The sequence below is a fragment of the Puma concolor genome, chromosome B2 (assembly GCF_028749965.1).
Source record: "Puma concolor isolate L17-30 chromosome B2, mPumCon1.1.hap2, whole genome shotgun sequence".
NCBI classification, from domain to species: domain Eukaryota; kingdom Metazoa; phylum Chordata; class Mammalia; order Carnivora; family Felidae; genus Puma; species Puma concolor.
In genome coordinates, this window is record NC_141671.1 from 5,278,554 (window position 1) to 5,297,439 (window position 18,886).

Here is an 18,886-nt window from a genome sequence, read left to right on the forward strand (position 1 = left end):
TGGTTACAGGTTTGCACCAGTGTGTTTGCACAAATGTGTCCTGACATGTCTACATCATGTGATACAGCATATTCTCACTGCCCTGAAAACCTCTGTGCTGTACCTGCTCATCCTGCCCTTTCCCCAGACCCTGACAACCACTGATTCTTTTTTTTTTTTAATTTGTTTATTTATTTTGAGAGAGAGAGAGAGCAAACGCATGATTGGGGGAGGGGCAGAGTGAGGGAGAGAGAATCCCAAGCAGGCTCCGCACTGTCAGCACAGAGCCTGACGCGGGGCTCAATCTCACGAACCGTGAGATCATGACCTGAGCCGAAATCAAGAGTTGATGCTTAACTGACTGAGGTGCCCCAGCAACCCCTGTCTCCACAGTTTTCCCTTTTCCAGTTTTGCCATGACGTATAGTTGGATTTAAACAGTATGTAACCGGGGCGCCTGGGTGGCTCCATTGGTTAAGCATCCGACTTCAGCTCAGGTCATGATCTCACAGTCTGTGAGCCCCGCGTCGGGCTCTGTGCTGACAGCTCAGAGCCTGCAGCCTGCTTCGGATTCTGTGTCTCCCTCTCTCTCTGAGCCTCCCCCATTCATGCTCTGTCTCAAAAATAAATAAACATTAAAAATAAATAAATAAACAGTATGTAACCTTTTCAGACTGGCTTCTTTCACTAACATGCTTTTAAGGTTCACTGCATGTCTCTTTATGACTCTTCTCAGTCCTGAATAATATTCCATTGTCTGGATGTACCAGGTCGTTTAGAGTGGATCATTTTTGGCAAACATTATTTTCAGGAATCATGAAATGAAACAAATAGTAAAATGACCACAAAGTAAATGCAGAGAGTGAAAATTTTTTGTTTTGAAATTTGGACATATGTGAGTAAAAAAAAACTTTTTCTGATTAAAAAAAATTAAAGTGCACAAAAAGGGGGCAAACAATGCATTAATACTTTAGTATTAGATGTAAGATACAATTTAGGGAAAATTGCTAAATCGTACCACTGATTGGATATAATCTTGAGTCACTCTCCATTTTTAAACAGTTAAAAAAAAGGAAATGTCAACTTTTAAAGATTTTACTCAAATTCAGTAAAATGTTTCAAGTATGAACTAGAATTTGTCCTTACCACACAAACATATCCTACTTCTCCATTTGCTGTGTTTGACAGTTTTGAACTTTAAACACATAAACATTCCGGGGATGAGCGGTGGGTCACAAAATATGACAGAATGGAAGTGACTCGAGTTCTACTTCGCCATCTATAATCACTGTGCTGTCATTTTTTTTCAATCTAGTTTTAATGTTTGTTTATTTTGAGAGGGAGAGAGAGAACGAGCAGGGGAGGGGCAGAGAGAGAGACACACACAGGATCTGAAGCAGGCTCCAGGCTCTGAGTTGTCAGCACAGAGCTGAACGCGGGGCTGTAACTCAAGAAGTGGGAGATCGTGACCTGAGCTGAAGTCGGATGTTCAACCAACCAACTAAGCCACGCAGGCACCCCTCAATCTAGTGTTTAAAAGCAAAGATATAGTCCCCCAGGAACGGGAGACAGGAGTCGTATCCAAAATGAACTAGTGATTCCATGGGATCCGTACTCTCCAAGCCACTGTGCGTGGCTGAGGCTGTGTTTGCTGGACGCCAGCCCTACACCTGGGAGGTCTCTGAACCACCTGCATGTAGAGCACAATGTTTATTAAAGGAACAATACAAAGTGCGCATTTCAAGTTTACACATATGTTAAGAGAGCCCAACGATAACTGCTAAGTTGTTTAGAACTGGCCAGCAAAAGATTGTTTTCAGGAAGGAGTATTTTATCTGACATTGTTTGGAATTTTCAGCCCATGGTGATGGTTAGAAGACCAGCAATGCAGTTTGTTTTCATTTATTTTTTGTTTGTTATTACTGTTTTTTATTTTAGAGAGAGAGAGAGCAGGGAAGAGGGGTGAGAGAGAGAGAGAGAGAGAGAGAGAGAAAGCATCCCAAGTAGTCTCCACGCCCAGCACAGAGCTGGACAAAGGGCTCAATGTCACCACCCTGCAATCACAACCTGAGTTGAAATCTAGAGTCAGAGGCTCACCCAACTGATCCACCCAGGTGTGCCTACACAGTTTGTTTTTAAATCACTACACACACAGCCCTGGTGCCTGTGCCTGGGTTGACTGCCCCACCGTGTCCCCCTAGGTCAGCCGCAAAGATGTGCTTCCCGGTGGCAGAAGGAAAGGCCAAAATGAAGCTTAGCAAGGGCAGGTTTGCTGCTGAGGCAGGGGTGGTAGGGGCAAGACCCCCTTAGAGATAGGCAAACCGAGGCAGGGCCGCAGCTGTGGTGGGCGGTGCATTTATTAAGGCTCCCATACGTTGCAAGAAAGACACACATGGAATTACATTGCAGGGAGGTGCGGGGCCCGGGAATGCTGTAGGAGCACCCCCCCCCCCCCCCCCGCGGCTGACCAGTCACTCTGGTGCAAAAAAGGAGGCAAGTAATGCATTAATAGGCAACAGGCCTCTGAGAACTGAATGGAGAACGTGAGTTTTTATTTTAAGTTCTCTCTACCCGCCAAGTGGGGCTCGAACTCACAACCCTGAGATCAAGAGTCACATGTCCCACTGACTGAAACAGCCAGGCGTCCCCAACAACCTGAGTTTTTGAGGTTCTTCTGAGCACACCCAAGCATTTGCAGGCACTGGAAGACAGTGCCTGATGGGTGGGTCTGCCTGTCTTCCCCAGAACAGGCATCCCCACTGGGAAGAGAGCCACCGTACCCTTCTCTTTGAGGGGAGGCTCCCCCCTGCCCTGGCCGCCTTGCAGCCATTCCCCAGGTAGCAGGGTTGGTGTCTGGCAGATAGCACAAACCCCAAATGTTTTACATAGAAAGCTTCTATTGGGGATTACTCTCCTTAGAAGGGCCTGTGGGCCAAGATCTAATCGCCCGGTGGAATGCTCTTAGGCTCAGTAGAAACAGAAGAAACAGCTGCTGTGCAGAAAGAACAGAAAGGAAACAGAGGACTCAGGACCCACTGGTGGCTGGAGACCACTTTGGCCGAAGCTTAGAGTAACTTCTGTTGACTTCAGTGGGGGCAGGAAGGCAGATTGTTAACTGTTGTCTATATCCAGGTCTGGGAAACTTTCTTCTGGAAGGGGCCAGGTAGTAAGTATTTTAGTCTTTCTTTACTGCATACTGTTTTTACCCCCCTCTTAAAACAATACAAACCATCGGGCGCCTGAGTGGCTCAGCTGGTTAAGCATCCAACTTCGGCTCAGGTCATGATCTCACGGTTTGTGAGTTTAAGCCCCACGTCAGGCTCTGGGCTGACAGCTCAGAGCCTGGAACCTGCTTCAGACTCTTGTTTCTCCCTCTGTCTGCCCCTCCGCTGCTTGCACTCTGTCTCCCACATGGTCTCAAAAATAAAAACATTAAAAAATAAATAAACAAACAATACAAACCATTCTCAGTTCTCAAGCAGGAGAAAAACTGGCCACGGGCCGGATTTGGCCTGAAGACCATGTTTTGCTGACTTTACTCTAGATAGTTGACCCATTCTTAAACTGAAGAGAAATCACAGGGAGCCAGTCTATCAGAGATAGAGCGAAGTGACTCTACCATCCCAAGAAAGGAGACTTTCTTGCAGAAGACTTGATAAATAATTTGGAACTGGGTGCATGTAAGAGTCACTTTGTTCCTACTGGAGTGAAAAGAGAAGAGTGTTGTGGTGAGAGAGCTAGGGTACGACTGATGGGCGGCCACTGCCCTCAGCGGAAAGCAGAAGTAGGGGAAGCGACAGGGTCTGCCCCGAGTTACAGGTTTGCTAATGCAACTTTTTCCGTGTGGGGGATTTATGGGGTAGATATGAAATGGATTTGTGGGAAATGGACTGAAAAAGGACTTCAGTGAAAAGAAGCACAGTCTATCCCCAGCTATGTTTATTTTGGATTAAGTCTCCAAAGTGTGTAAGAAAACGGGAAAACCCAGCTCCAGACAAAACTGTCCATATGTGTGATAGTGGGAAAGGGAAGGGGACATTCTCAGGAGCTCAGGACTTTAAAAGGTAGATACAAAAGATAAAAGGGGGAGTACCTCCCTCGGAACGAACGCAGTATCAGCCAAAACTGACACATGGTGTTCGGAAACCTAGAACAAGCAGAGTTACATCCTCCCCCTTAGAAGTCGAAGGCTTGGTGAGAAGAGGCGCTGGGATTGGGTGCACTCAACTCTCAGGGCTGGGTCAGCACTGGCTGCGTAACTTGGGGGCTCCAGTGCAGGATGAAATGTGAGAGTCTCGGTGCTAAAAACAACAACAATAACGACAAAAGTTGCTAATAATTTCAAGATGCTAAGAGCAGGATAAAAACCAAGCTCAGGGCTGCTCTGAGCAAACCATTCAGGTAGGTGCACACTCATGAGACAGTTCTTGCCGGAGGACGCAGGACTGTTGAACCCTCCCCGTCTAACCCGCCCTGCTTCCTTTAAGGTTCTCAAAGGGAGACGTCAAATACAGCGTATGGGACCTGCCAGCAGGTTCCCCTTCGTTTTGCGGTGGGTTCCTGTAGCCGCCTTTGTGGCTCTCTGGTGCACTGGGCTGCAGGACACAACTGAGGCCCAGCACCCAAAACTTTCTGCCAAGCAGGAACTGAGAATGCCTGAGGGTTTAAAGTGTGAATGGAGACGAGAAAAACAGCCAATGTCTGGCCTGCGTAGAGGGCAGCAGATAAGCCAGGAGAAGTAGAAGAGTGCCCTGTGGTGACCTCTCCCACAAGCAGACACCCCAGTCCCTGTCCCAGATGTTCTTCTAAGAAGGCAACTGGATGGAGGGGACTAAAGGCAGACTTTCTCCAGCTCCCCCAGCGCCCCTCACCGATGAGAGGAAAGGGGCTTTTAAAAGTATATTTGGATTTAAAAAGAAACACGAGAGCAGTATTCTCCGCTGCTTTGATGGAATTTGATGGCATAAATGCCAAGAGATCCCAATAAGCAAGGAAAACAGCCGATTATTTTTCTTCACCTCCTTCGGAAAGCAATGGTTATGGTCATCCGAGAAGTTTTAACAAAGGGAAGAAGAGTGTCTAAGAGAGTCAGGTAATAATGCAGGTGTTTAAAATGAATCCAAGTGTCTAGAACTGTACAAAATAGGATAATGTAGGAAATTGCACATGTGCTCTGAGTCTTTGTAATTAGTCTTTGAGTAATCATAGGACACAGGAGAAACCAAACAACTGGGCAAAGAAAAAAAAATCAAATTTTGGGGAGGAAAAATAAAAAGAAAGTTTAATCCTCAAAATCGGGACTAGTAAATTTGAAATTTAAATTGTTGGTAAAATTGTGAGCAAACAGCACTAGAGAGTCGAGTGTAAGAATGAGATAACAATAGAAGCCCACACGTGTTGTCTAAACAAGTCCTTTCAGGGGCGCCTGGGTGGCTCAGTCGGTTAAGCGTCCAACTTCGGCTCAGGTCGTGATCTTGTGGTCCGTGAGTTCGAGCCTCGCGTCGGGCTCTGTGCTGACAGCTCGGAGCCTGGAGCCTGCTTCGGATTCGGTGTTTCCCTCTCTCTCTGGCCCTCCCCCGTTCATGCTCTGTCTCTCTCTGTCTCAAAAATAAATAAATGTTAAAAAAAATTTTTTTTTTTTTAAATAAACAAGTCCTTTCAATCCAGACTCTCTTAACAAAAGGGGGTGGGGATGGGAGTACAGTTATAATAGTAAATCAATGGAATAAAAGCAGTAATTCCAGCAAGATGATGAACAAGACCTAGCGTGTTGTCCTTGGGGACAAGAGGAAGAAATGGTGACAGGTGAATCCACAGCCTAAACCGTACATGCTGTGCGGATGAATTAATGTGTCAGAGTCCGCTTGTCCAGGGGGTGTCTCACAGGGTCTGTCCATCGCTGCCCCGTTGAGGAGCTTTGTCAGTAACCTACATGTTGGCACAGAAGGTGTACTTACTAGGTTTAAAGATTATCCGAAAACTAGAAGGGAGACATAGTGCCTTCGCTACAGGTTCATGTCTATGTAGGCTGGAATCTCAATTCCAAACCGGCAGGTTGACATTTTTAACTAGAATACACGTGAAGAGAATTTTTAGCTTTAAAAAAACAAAAACAAAAACAAAACCAAGATTTTTGGGGGCGCCTGGGTGGCTCAGTTGGTTAAGCATTAGCCTTGATTTTGGCTTAGGTCGTGATCCCGGGTCACAAGATCAAGCCCCCGTCGGGTTCGGTACTGAGCATGGAGCCTGCTTGGGATTCTCTCCCTCTCTCTCCCTCTACTCCCCCCCGCCCCATGCTCACATGCTCTTTCTCAATAAGTTAAAAAAAAAAAAAAGGATTTTTGTTGGGGCGCTTGGCTGGCTGAGTCAGTGGTGCATGCACCTCTTGAGCTCAGGATTGTGATTTCAAGTTCCACATTGGATCCAAAGATTACTTAAAAATAAGATCTTAGGGGCGCCTGGGTGGCGCAGTCGGTTAAGCAGCCGACTTCAGCCAGGTCACGATCTCGCGGTCCGTGAGTTCGAGCCCCGCGTCGGGCTCTGGGCTGATGGCTCAGAGCCTGGAGCCTGTTTCCGATTCTGTGTCTCCCTCTCTCTCTGCCCCTCCCCTGTTCATGCTCTGTCTCTCTCTGTCCCAAAAAAATAAATAAACGTTTAAAAAAAAAAAAAATAATAAGATCTTAAAAAAGAATTATATTAAAAAATGAGAGTGTTAGTACTACTCACTTAATAGAGTTCTTTTGAACATTCAGAGATCGTACTTATAAAACATTTAGATCAGTGCTCTATAAATGTTACCTGTTCTTGTTCAGTTCTGGGCATTTTGTGTATGTTGGCATATGTATATGTATGACTTTTTATCACATATGTTTATTGAAAAGTGTACATGTATTAAAATATTAAAACAGGACCTTTCATTTTTCTGTACAAATGGGCACAATGTTTGTACTTTGGTTTTTTCCCGCCACAGACTGTGTATCTTGGAGATCTTTCCATATAAGCACATGTAGATCTACTCCATTCTTTTTTTTTTTTTTTTTTTTTTTTGTAAAGAAACACATTTTTTGGGGCGCCTGGGTGGCTCAGTTGGTTAAGCGTGCAACTTCAGGTCAGGTCATGATCTCACAGTCCGTGAGTTCAAGCCCCGCATCAGGCTCTGTGCTGACAGAGCCTGGAGCCTGCTTCAGATTCTGTGTCTCCCTCTCACTCTGCCCCTTCCCTGCTCATGCTCTGTCTCTCTCTGTCTCAAAAATAAATAATAAAAACATTAAAAAAAATTTTTTTAGTAAAGAAACACATTTTTTTAAAATATTTATTTTTGACTGGTTTGGGGGAGGGACAGAGAGAGAGAGGCAATTAGAGAATCCCAAGCAGGCTCTGCACTGTCAGTGCAGAGCCCGATGTGGGGGCTCGAACTCACAAACCATAAGATCATGACCTGAGCTGAAGTCGGACGCTTACCCCGCGGAGCCACCCAGGCGCCCTACTCCATTCTTTTTTAAGCTGTGTAGTATTTCATTGTGTAGACGTACCATAATGTATTTGCCTTGTCTGTCATTTAGGTTGTATTCGGTCTTTTGTTTTTACGGACGATGCTGCCATGGATTTCCTTAGAACTCCAACACTGGAGTCAGAGTGACTGCATTTGGGTCCCAGTATTGTCACTTGCTAACTCTGTGGTCCCGGCTTAGCATTACTCCACTTTAATTTCCTTAAGTGTAAAATGTCAGTACTAATCGTGCAGAACTCAGAGGGGTTCTTGTGAGGATTAAATGTAAAATGCCTTGCTTGGTCCCTCATACCTAACAAGTAAGCTCTCAACAAATACAAAATACAACTATTTTTTATTTTCCAACTTTATTTACATTTGAGTTGTTCTGTAGGGTGAATTCTTAGGGGTCACATTGCGAGATCCTAAGGTGTACATCTAAAGCGGGTAGCCAGTGTTAACTTGTCTCCGCCTCTGGTAGTCATGTTTGCCCCTCTGGGTGACCAGACACTACCTTCCTGCACTCTTGTGCCCTTGGGGGCTGACCTCTGTAAAACCGCATCAGATCACATCTCTACCCACCACCTCCCAGTCAGCTTCCCTGTGAGAAATACAGGCAGCAAGACAGGGTGGGAGGTGGGAACCCCGGGCCTCTGGGTGGCCGTGGCTGCACCTCTTTTCCAGAAGCCACTTGGGTGGCTCCACCCTCCTCCGTATCCACTCCCTCCACGGTTCAGTGAGAGCCCCCTCCCCCTGCTGGCTGTGCCTGGTGGTTGCCACTTCCTGTGGCGGCTTGTCCCCGGGCGCTTCACCAACCCTTGTAGGCCTCCTCAGCCCTGGGCACGTCTATAAATAATCCTCTTATCAGACTTCCTTCAGTAAACCCTGTTAGCATGCCATCTGGCTGGCACACCAACCAATTTACATGCCCGCCGATAAGCTAGGAGAACACTTGTTTGACAATACTTGTTTTGGCAATACTCTCGTGTCAAATGTTTTTTTGGGATTTTCCCTAAAATTGTCCCCTAACTTGTTTATTTTTTCTGAGCACCAGTGCTGTCATTCATCTTTTATTACAGACAATGTTTACTGTTGAACTTCAATTTCTTTCTTTTTTTTAAATTTTTTTAACATTTATTCATTTTTGAGAGACAGAGCATGAGCAGGGGAGGGGCAGAGAGAGAGAGGGAGACAGAATCTGAAGCAGGCTCCAGGCTCTGAGCTGTCAGCACAGAGCCCGACACAGGGCTTGAACTCATGAACCCTGAGATCATGACCTGAGCCGAAGTCGGATGCTTAACTGACAGAGCCACGCAAGTGCCCTTCTTTCTTTTCTTTTCTTTCTTTTTTTTTTTTTTTTTAAGATTTTATTTTTTTAAGTAATGTCTACACCCAACGTGGGGCTTGAACTCAGGACCTGAGATCAGGAGTCACACGCTCCACCAACCGAGCCAGCCGGGCACCCCTGAATTTCAATTTCTTAAAGGCCTTTGCATAAGTGTTGTCTTACTATACTTCAGACTGCTGTAGCAAAATAGAGTGGGAAGCTTATAAAGAGTAGAAATGGATTTCTCACAGACCTGCTGTGTGGGAAGCCAAGATCGAGGGGCAGGCAGAGTCGGCCTCTGGTGAGAATCTGCTTCTTAATTCATGCGCGTCCTCTCATGATTGGAAGGGGCAAGGGAGCTCTCTGGGGCCCTTTGTGGGTTTTTTTTTTTCAAGTTTATTCACTTATTTTGACAGCACGAGTGGGATAGAGGCAGAGAGAGAGAGAGAGAGAGAGGGGAGAGAGAATCCCAAGCAGGCTCCACACTGTCAGCACACAGAGCCCAGTGTGGGGCTTGAACTCACAAACCTCAAGATGACCTGAGCCAAGATCAAGAGTCTGATGCTTAACGGACTGTGTGGTTTTTTGTTTTGTTTTGTTTTGTTTTTCAATAAGCTGGGGTGCCTGGTTGGCTCAGTCAGAAGATCATGTGACTCTTGATCTCAGGGTCATGAGTTCAGGTCCCATGTTGGGTGTAGAGATTACTTAAATAAACTTTACCAAAAAAAGTACACATATATTTTTCAAAAGTAAGTTGTACGCCCAATGCAGGGCTCCAACTCATGACCCTGAGAGTCACATGCTCTACCAGCTGAGCCAGCCAGGCTGTCTGGGGTCCTTTTTTTTATAAGAGCGCTAATGCCATTCATAAGGGCTCTACCTCATAACCTAATCACCTCCCAAAGGTCTCACCTCCACATAACATCACTTTGGGAGTATGTGTCAACATATGAATGGGGGGGGGGGGCGGATGCAAACATTCAGTCCATAGCAAATGTAGATATTTATTTCTTCAGTATTGTGTTAGTTCAATCTTTACAAGGCCAATTAAGAGTATAAAAAAATTTAGGGGAGGGGCGCCTAGGTGGCTCAGTCGATTGAGTGTCCGACTTCGGCTCAGGTCATGATCTCACACTCCAGGAGTTCGAGCCCTGCGTCTGGCTCTGTGCAGACAGCTCAGAGCCTGGAGCCTGTTTCCAATTCTGTGTCTCCCTCTCTCTCTGCCCCTCCCTTGCTCATGCTCTGTCTCTCTCACTCTCAAAAATGAATAAATGTTAAAAAATTTAAAAAAAAATTTAGGGGCACCTGGATGGCTCAGTTGGTGAAGCATCCGACTTTTTTTTTTTTAATAAAATTTTTTTTAATGTTGGGGCGCCTGGGTGGCTCAGTCGGTTAAGCGTCCAACTTCGGCTTAGGTCATGATCTCGTGGTCCGTGAGTTTGAGCCCCACGTCAGACTCTGTGCTGACGGCTCAGAGCCTGGAGCCTGTTTCAGATTCTGTGTCTCCCTCTCTCTCTGACCCTCCCCTGTTCATGCTCTGTCTCTCTCTGTCTCAAAAATTAAACGTTAAAAAAAAATTTTTTTTAACGTTTATTTATATTTTAGAGAGAGAGTGAGCAAGCAGTGGAGTGGCAGAGAGAGAGGGAGACAGAATCCAAAGCAGGCTCCAGGCTCTGAGCTGTCAGCACAGAGCCCGATATGGGGCTCTAGCCCATGAGCTGTGAGATCATGACCTGAGCCAAAGTCGGAAGCTTAACTGACTGAGCCACCCAGGCCCCCCAAGCATCCAACTCTTAATTTTGGCTCATGATCTCACGGTTTATGGGATCAAGCCCCACATAAGCCTGCTTGGGACTCTCTCTCTCACTGCCCCTCCCCCACGAGCATGTGCATTTTCCCTCAAAAATAAATAAAATAAGAAAATTCAACCAAAATTATATTAAGAATTATTGGAAACTTCATACTCCAAAATACAGGCTATTAAGGAACCACCATAAATTTTGTTAGGTGTGATGATGACTGTTGGCACGTTACAAAAATGTCTCTCTAGATTTACTTTAAAATGTTCTGGAAGAATGTTCTCTCCTATCAGCACAGAGCCCGCTTCAGATCCTCTGTCTCCTTCTCTGTCTGCCCTTACCCACTTGTGTGTGCGTGCGGGCTCTCTCTCTCAAAAATAAAAAATAAACATAAAATAAAATGAAATACTTCAGAAGAAGAAAAAACAGAGTGAGGGGAATACATGGAACAAGCCTGGGAGATGTTGGTAATTGTTGAAAGTGGATGATGAGTAGGTGGTATTTCACCACACACATATTCTTTTCTATGCCCGTTCATTACCTCCACTGTTGTGTTTACTTGAAAAGGTCAAGATAAAAAAAACAACAACAACAAAACCAATGGCAACAACGAACAAAAAGACAACTAAAAAATAGAAGTAGGGAGAGGGTGACTAGCAAGATGCACCGGCAAGGCCCTCTCGCCTGCCCCAGCCTGGCCCCCAGCACCCGCCAGGTCACTCCTGCCCAGCCCAGCCACGAGCAGGCGCTCCTCATCCTCAAGCACAGGAAGCAGTGGCTGTGCACACTCTGCCTGCCCTGCCGTGAAGACCCACAACAGCAAACCATCAGGGAGATTTTCCGGTTGCCACGCAAGGAACATGAAAATGTTTGCAGTTTCCTAGAAGGAGGATCATTACTTAGAGGCTCTAACAAACTGACGTATGGACGTGACACACAGCCTTCTGTTTTGTCTTCCATGTGGATTCTTCGGAGAGTGAAGTTGGCATTTGAAATGTAATTTGGTATTCTTGGAGACATTAGAAAAGTATTTTTGAAAGTGTCTGAACCGGATTTCATTCTCCCTGTAGACAAGGTCGATGGTATGCTTGCAGAAACAAGGATGCGTGGAACGGTATTGGAGACCAACATGAATGAGATTGTTCCCTTCGTTGATGCACAAAAACACCCGAAGACAACCCTGACGAGGCGGGCATCGCTGGAGCTCCAACCTGTGCTGTATCAGCTGTAAAGAACGTGAATCTTCCTGCAATCCCAAGAAATACTGACATTGATAGCACACATGTAAAAGTGGCAAGGCTGCCTTCTTTTCGGTAAATGATTCGCAAGGCTAAAAAAACAAAATTGGGCTCTTCCCGGGTAAAATCCAGAGGGAAACGGCATTTAATGTTACATGCAGTTGCTCACCACAGATAGGGGAGAGTCTTGGATTTAAGTCACAGTACTGTATAGAAGTTGTATAACATTGACAAATTCCTGCGTGATTTTTTTGTCTTTCCTAATCTGCATTCCTGCGTCCGCTGAAGGCCTGTCTCTACATACCGGCTGCTACGGTATTCAAAAAGCATCTTACATATTCTTTAATTACGTACAACCCAAATGTTGGTGTTTTGAATGGATTACAAGCACAGCATTCTCTAATTCCTTCTACTATTTGTCATGGTTGTTATTTAAAGAACCAAGTATATGTTGCATGAAAACAGTATGACCTTTTTCTCTTGGCTTAAATAAGCACCAAAGTAACTGGGGGGAAAAAAAACTCAAGTGGAACAGTTTCAGTTGGGCCGTACCTCTCTATGATCTACATTCCCTTAGGTATGACAACGAACATTTAAGCATAACTTTTCAATTTCATTTATTTATTTAAGTAGGCTCTGCACCCAATGTAGGGCTCGAACTCACGACCCCAAGATCAAGAGTCGCACACTCACTGAGCCAGGCAGGTGCTCTTAACCATAACTTTTCCATTGTGATTTTATGTTCACATCATATTTGGATATCCCCCGATATATTTTTTTTTTTACATTTATTCATTTTTCAGAGACAGAGCACAAGCAGGGGAGGGGCAGAGAGAGAGAGGGAGACACAGAATCTGAAGCAGGATCCAGGCTCCAAGTTGTCAGCACAGAGCCCGACATGGGGCTCGAACTCACCGCAAGATCATGACCTGAGCCGAAGTCGGAAGCTTAATCCACTGAGCCACCCAGGTGCCCCACCCCCAATATTTTTAAAAGAAAAACTTCAAACATACATGCAGATTTCTCACATCCTTTTTATTTTGAAAAATTTCGTATATCTGTGCCGATCGACAGAACAATACTATGAAAGTCTGTGTGCCCACTATCTAGATTCAACAACTTGAAAGTATTCATGACCCTTTTGCTCCTTCTGTTGCTCCCTCCTCCTCCTGAGTTTTACAGTGTCCCTGCTCAGAATCCCCCAACAGCTCCCCTTTCTGCTTGGCCCTTGAATGTGGTTGTTCTAAAACGGCTCCAGCTCTGAATTATCTTGAATTAAGAACTAGAACGTTGTATCCCTCGTTAAAGGCCTGTCAGTCATCAGAAGATGGAGAGAAATTGCTTGGTGTAGGAGAGCCCATGAGAATGTCTGCTTCCTGAAGTACTTCTGCTCCTTCCTTTTGATCTTCCCAGTTGCAGATCTTCTGGCCTTTACATGTTTACTGTAAACTATACCCTGAAGCTATTCCCAGGAAGGCATGCAGGGGACAGATTTGGTGGAGATTAACTCAGACTAAATATCGTCTTTCTGGGGCGCCTGGGTGGCTCAGTCGGCTGACCATCCGGCTTTGGCTCAGATAGCGAGTTCAAGCCCCTCATTGGGCTTTGCGCTGACAGCGCTGAGCCAGGTTCAGATCCTCTGTTCCCCTCTCTCTGCCCCTCCCCTGCTTGCGCTCTTATCTCTCAAAAATAAATAAACATTTAAAAAATATGTCATCTTTCTCAGTTATAAAATTGTGGGATGTTGCTATCCCCCCCTCCCCCATCCCCACAGATAATTTAAAAGTTGACGATTACACACCCCATTAACAGGTTAAATACACACAGTACACATTGATTTCTGGTCTCAAGGCTTCACAGAGCCTCGAAGAGACTGCATCTAACCCTTTTAGTGTCGAAAGGGCAAAGGGAAAAGTTTGTTCAACTAACTCTAACTGCCTGTATTACTTGAATGAGAGGTGAGTGTTGCCTTCAGAAGTTCCTTGCTGTTGAGGTACAGTCTCAGTTATGCTGAGAAGGAAGCTGGAGCTGAGGTGAAGTGGACCTTGAGACTGGGAGAGAAAAAGAGCAGTATCTGGTGCAGACGAGTTGGATAAGGAACAGGGAAGGAAGCTCCCTGAGTCCTTGAGTGCGTGGTGGGGCTTTTTTATTGCTTAAATCAACACAGTGCAGAAAATTAACTAGCATACAAGAGGATCCTTAATAAGCAGTATGTGTTTATTATTGGAAAAGATAAGTTTAAAGAAAAGGAACTAGCTTAAAGCAAGATAGTTTCCTTTTTAATTTTGTTATTTCCCAAATATGGTTGCCCTGTGGCGGCTACTGATTTAATAGAAGTAAAACAGCTGATGTTAATAGAAGTCACAGATTGGTTTTGGTCTTGGTTGGCTTTTTAAAACAAAACGGTTGCCCTTTTTATTTTCTATTCCATGTTACATATTGAACAGTGTCAAATATCTAGCTAAAGGATCCCATGTGGAACTCTTTAATAAGAAAATAGTTTTGACGGGGCTTCTTATGAATTAAAATGATTAAGAGGAAAGAATAGTTAAAAAGATATATATCCTGTGATTATATAACATACTTTTAACGAAAGACTAATTATTAATCTCTTATTATAAAATGGTAGCGGAGTTGTAATAATTTACTCTGATTTCATTATCAAAAGTCTAGCACGGGCGCAGTCTGAAAGCAGCCTAGAGTTTAGCTAATGTATCGTACCAAGGTCGGTTCCTTAGTTTGGCAGCCATACTACAGTAATGTGCGATGTTAACGCTGGGGAAGCTGGATGACAATTATGTGGGAACTCTCTGTATTATCTTTGTTACATTTTGTAAATATAAAAGTATTCTAAAATAAGTTTATGAAGAAAAAACAAAGCCTAACATACGATGTTGAGTATAGCAATGGATGTATGGATAACGATCTGCTCAGTATTACCCCAATGACGACTATAATCATGAAAATTACACATGAATAAATCTTGTAAATTAAAAATGTGACATTTTTCAAGAAAGTTCCATGTGAAAATATTCAGCTCAGGTTATCAATTCTAAATTAACAATCAATAAAGCACAATCGGACTAAGAACAGTTCTTTAATGTGTTGGGTACTTAGGACACCTAGAAATACTCTTTCTTGAGGCTAAAATAAATTAGATGAGGCCATTTGAACAAAAGAAAGCTGTTATCTGCCAGTTTCTCCTGCATTTCTGGTTCATTTGGAAAGAAAAACAAAGAACTGCGGGGATCAGATGTCTATGTGTTCCTTCTTTCTCCGTTTTCTGGTATTTGTATATTCCTGAAGTTACAGCAATGGTAAGATCCCACTGAGGTATAGCGTTCTTTCAATAAATAATTGTGCAGACTTCATTAAGGATATCACATGCCTTCTCATTAAATAAACAGAAAGAAAGACCCCGTGTCCATTAGGCTTCTCGTCGGTCCAACCTCAGTGTTTGACATTCAGTCTTATAGACCAGACAAGTGCAAACAGTAGTTCATGGGCCACATTTGGCCTGTTGTCTTTTTTGTTTTTTTAATAGCCCATGAATTAAGAATGGTTTTTACAATTTTTTTTTAAGTTTATTTATTTATTTTGAGAGAGCGCATAGGAGGAGCAGAGTGAGGAGAGAGAGAGAATACCAAGCAGGCTCATAGCTATCAGCGCAGAGCCCAACACAGGGCTCCAGCTCACGAACCGTGAGATCGTGACCTGAGCCGAAATCAAGAGTTGGACGCTTAACCAACTGCGCCACCCACGCGCCCCGGTTTTTACATTTTTAATTTTTTTTTTTTTTTTAACGTTTATTTATTTTTTTGGGACAGAGAGAGACAGAGCATGAACGGGGGAGGGGCAGAGAGAGAGGGAGACACAGAATCAGAAACAGGCTCCAGGCTCTGAGCCATCAGCCCAGAGCCCGACGCGGGGCTCGAACTCACGGACCGCGAGATCGTGACCTGGCTGAAGTCGGACGCTTAACCGACTGCGCCACCCAGGTGCCCCATTTTTAAATAATTGAAGTAAAAAATACCAAAAGGAGAATCTTTTGTGGCACATGAAGTGAAATTCAAACTTCAGCATCTGTAATTAAAGTCTTACTGGAATACACCATAAAATTGTGGCTGCTTTCCTCCCACAAAGGCAGGGCTGAGTAGTTGTGACAGAGACTGTGTGGCTTGCAAAGTCTAAAAATGTTTACTATCTGAGCCTTTCGAGAAAAAGTTTGTCGATCCGTGGTAGACAACTTCCCCCATACACACACTCCCTGTTTGTTTTCAGAACAGTGTTCTCGTTTCTTGGCTTTCCAGCCAAGTGCCGCTGTGGGATTTAAGCAGCCCTGGGCAGGGCTGGTGTTGCGAGGAAAGGACTAAAAGCGTAGCTAACCAGGAGAGCTCTGGCAGACACTAACACTCAGGAAGGTAAGATGTCAAGTACCAGAGGAGCTAATATATGGCTGAAGAGGCCAGGCAGGTCCCGGTGATCTAACAGAAAGGAGGTCGCATCTTAAGAAGTCAGCTGCGGAACGGGAGACTTGAGGTACGAGTGGTCCAGGCAGAATCTAGAAGGTCAAAGTGTGCAGCAGGGGCTGCATGAAAAACAAGGTGATACCCAACCCAAGATCTCATCTTGGGGCGAAGGGGATTGCCCCCTTTTAACACTGCTCTCTCGGTTGGATAGCCTTAGGTCCAAAACTACCAGCGCCGTCCGGAAGAAAGTCCAAGTTTAAAAACGCAGACCTGAGGCACCTGGGTGGCTCAGTCAGTTAAGCATCCGACTTCGGCTCAGGTCATGATCTCACGGTTCATGAGTTAGAGCCCTGCGTCAGGCTCTGTGCTGACAGCCCAGAGTCTGGAGCCTGCTTCAGATTCTGTCTCCCTCTCTCTCTGCCCCTCCTCCACTTGTGCTTTGTCTCTGTCTCTAAAAAATAAATAAATGTTAAAAAAAAAATTGTTTTAAATAACAATGCAGACCTGAGGGGAACTGCACATTCTCACAGATTAACGCCTCTGAAGGTTGCTGAAGAAAAGCTAATGACTCTGCTACTAGACTTTCCTTAATGTCTAGTTCTACACACATCTTGACCACAAGATGCCATTATTACTTGTATATCTCAGCAGGATAACCTTGGCCCGGAAGCTGGTCCCTCCTTCGTGACTGGGCCCTATATCTAGTTCCATATCACAGTGAAAAGCCATCTTCTTACCAATCTCCCCAGCAAGAAAACCTCCCTTGTGCATCACTGGAAGTCTCAAGTGCCTATATCTCAATTCCCATTTGGACAAAGTCCATAGTGAACAACAGTTGGGAGAAGAAAAGTGACAGAAAGAGGGAAGTCATTTAAGTTGTGCTCATTCAGTCATTCTTAATAGTCAGTGATAAAAATAGATCCCTTAAAACTGGTAAATCCAGGCACCTGGGTGGTTCGGTTGTCTGAGTGTCCAACTCGACATCAGCTCAGGTCATGATCCCAGGGTTGTGGGATCGAGCCCCATGTTGGGCTCTGTGCTGAACATGGCACCTGCTTGAGATTCTCCCACCAGCCCCCTCTGTCTCTCTCTCTGTCTCTCTGTCTCTTTCTACCCTGCTCACTCTTGCTCTCTAAAAATATATATATATATTTTTTTTTTAATAAAAAAGAAACCACAACTGATAGAGGCACTTGGGTCGCTCGGTTAGTTAAACGTCAGACTTCAGCTCAGGTCATGATCTCATGGTTCATGAATTTGAATCCCACGTCAGGCTCTGTGCTGACAGCTCAGAGCCTGGAGCCTGCTTTGGATTCTGTGTCTTCCTCTCTCTCTGCTCCTCCCCCACTCACACTCTGTCTCTTTCACAGATAAATAAACATTTAAAAAAAGTTCAAAAAAACCACAACTAATAAATCAAGTATAGAAGAAGTATATTTTAAGATATAAAAATAAATACTAAAAAGAGCAGAAAGAGGGAGGAAGTGTGAATATACTAGTTTCACAAGTACTCAGAGTAAGCAGTCAGTCTTACCTAAAGAAACAGGATTAAGTGTAATATAGAAACATATTTATAAAGTTAAAATACAAATAGATATTTTCTTATAACTTATTAGGAAAAACACCCAGAGACACTATAGTCACATCCATACAAGAAAATAGTCCATGTAGTGAAAGATTTAAAATGTTAGAAAAACAAAACAAAAACCCAGAAAACATTATACACAATGTGATGCATATTTAAGACCAAATGTTTACATACGTGGGTTGGATTCGCTGTGACAGGCACTGTTGCCTACCCTACAGCTCTCCCCTTGCTGTTTGGGGGATATACCCAGCCCCTTGGCATGACTCACTATTGGTCAGGCCTCCTGTCAGCATCCCTGACACCTAAGAGTAGCCAGGCATATGATCCATTTGCATGGCCAATGAGATTTGAGGGGACATCTGTAGGGCTACTGGAAAATAAATCTTTTCCCCTGTTAAGAGTAGCCCCAGGAAGACAAGGGCTTTTACCCTCTCTTCTGCCTTTGAATGCACCTGAGAGGTTGGGAACCACAGGAGCCAGTTTGAGTTCCTGAGTCAACAAGAATAAGGAGTGTCCCAGCAGAAGGAGGGAGCCTGTGAACTGAGGACACTATTGAGCTGTTGAATGAACGCCAACCACCAAAGTTGCAGAGTGACTCCTATCTTTACCTCCATCGTTCATTTCTTCAGGCCTAGCATGGAAAGAGGTCTCAGTTCATCTTGCTTAGCAAAACATTCCTTAGAAGCTTTTGGCCAGTTGTCTTCGTAGACCGCTTAGGTATTTCACTTGGACCAGAGAATAGTTGATTTTGTACTAAAAAATCTTCCCAGCAGAGAATCTTCCTGGCCCTGGAGTGTATATAAATGGCCTTGGGCTTGTGGGATGGAATCCCGGAACACTGGAAATAGCCGTGCAATAACAGAAGGTGATTCAGGGAGGAGCTTCTTGAGGTCACACTAAGGGTGTAAACTGCTCCAGACAGCCCTTAATTCCTTGCTTGTATGAATGCTTTAAGCTCCTATAGGAACACATTGAGTGTTCCTCCCGCTTGGTATCTC

General features: G+C 44.5%; 2 pseudogenes across 1 annotated transcript in view; both read left to right on the forward strand.

The window, feature by feature from the left end:
- LOC147580688 (protein numb homolog pseudogene) overlaps nucleotides 1-18,886 on the forward strand; it is a 51,840-nt pseudogene that overhangs the window by 14,288 nt on the left and 18,666 nt on the right. The window lies entirely within an intron of this gene.
- LOC147580689 (AP-3 complex subunit sigma-1 pseudogene) lies at nucleotides 8,589-12,234 on the forward strand (annotated as a pseudogene).